The following is a 1,683-nucleotide window of genomic DNA, read 5'->3' as shown; positions in this document are numbered from 1 at the left end:
CCATGCAGTGTCATCCTCTGCTCACTACCAGCCTTCCAGGATGGTTTGTACCTTACCATGGTAGCACAGGGAATTCATAGGATGTAGACTTCAGCAGCCAACATAGAAGCATTCAAACCAATATAAACTGTATGTCAGTAATGTCCACATAACATAAAATTAACATTGTTAACAAGGGATAAGAAGAATAGAGATTCAGGGCAGTAATATAAAAAAGGAACAGCAGGCTGTTCTATAACCACAACCCATAAGCTGTTTTACATCAGTACTGGCCATTATATAAACTTTGTGCAATTTGTTTGTCTGTTTGTTTCAGCAATGGGACTTTAAACAAACAGGCAAAAGATGGTTCCATTCTGTGTCCATTTCCCAAAGTTAATAAAGTGACAAATTAAAGTGAGGTATACAAATTAAAGTGAGAAATTAATTTCTCAGCAAATATGTAGTTTACAATAGTTGTCATTGTAACGAAAGTCAACAGGCCAAATGCTCTTGGTGCAACTTTGCTGACAGCAATACAAGAAATAACTTGGTCACTGTGTATCTGGTGTACCCAGTACTCTGCTGCATGAGGCAATGAAAGGAAGAACTCACTCAAGCCTGTTGAGTGTAAAACTCTGTCGTGGTTTTGCCCCCTCAGCCCATCCCTGGGGCTGATGATGGTTTTGTCCAGGTAATTTCCGGACAAAAAGACCAATCAAAAGTCCAGAAACGCCTTTGCTAATTACATCTTCAAGAAAACGGAAGAGAAGGTTGTTGGCGCAGTTGGAATTAGAGTAGCAGCCATGTAGGGAGAGGAGTACCGGGCCCGAACAGGGCCAGACTCCCTCCTCCCCCGGCTTGGGCCGGGGGGGGAGCAGGTGCAGCACTGAAGTCTTCCCTTCTCTCTTGTAAGAGAGTGAAGAGAAAAAAAGTTTAAAAGACGGACTGCTTGGACAGAAGTCGCTGTGGAAGAATTCCAGTCGAAAGATAACGGAGCTTCCAAGGTCGGAGTTGGCAGCCGAAACTGCAGCAAGAAAAGTAAAGTGCGGAAGGGGGGAGGCTTGTTTCCCCCCTGCCTTTTACTCTTTCTCCTTAGCAAGGAAAAGACTGAAAAATAATCCTTGCTACTTGTAAAAGCTTGTTGAAGTAAGGAGACTCCCCATGCAGCTGATAAAGAAGTCTGTGGATGTACTAAAGAGAACCAAGGCTTCATGAAAAGGACTGAAGTGAGACAGGGTCCTGGTGGAGATTTGTAACCCTGAGAGAAACCTGTGCTGGAGCAGTGATGACTCAGGTGAGATACCGAGATCCGTGCGTGTGTGGATCTATACTGCTGTTAAAGTTTTTGTAACTCTGAGAAATCTCATGCTGGAGCGAAACGGCCCATGTGAGATGCTGGAATCCATGTGTGTGTGGATCCGTGCTAGACCCATGCCGAGAAGTCTATCAAGGACTGTTCTCCCATGGGGAGGGACCTCCATAAGGAAATAGGGGTGGACTCTTAAACCATTATCCCCTGTAACCCTGTGGAAGAAGATCCATAGTAAGCAAGTGTCCCCTTGCAAGCCTATGGAAGGAAAGACACTTCAGGACCTGAGTAATCTCCAGCCTTCAGTCTTAGCCCAGGAGGGGGTTAAGCCCAGCCCTGGAAGCCAACACAGAACAAGAGGGAGAGAGAAGAAATTCCAACTGCAATGAAAG

Source organism: Empidonax traillii, unplaced genomic scaffold (assembly GCF_003031625.1).
Source record: "Empidonax traillii isolate 1590-97213 ecotype Southwest subspecies unplaced genomic scaffold, ASM303162v1 scaffold201:size1909950, whole genome shotgun sequence".
Taxonomy (NCBI): Eukaryota; Metazoa; Chordata; class Aves; order Passeriformes; family Tyrannidae; genus Empidonax; species Empidonax traillii.
Note: the sequence above shows the minus strand (reverse complement) of the source record.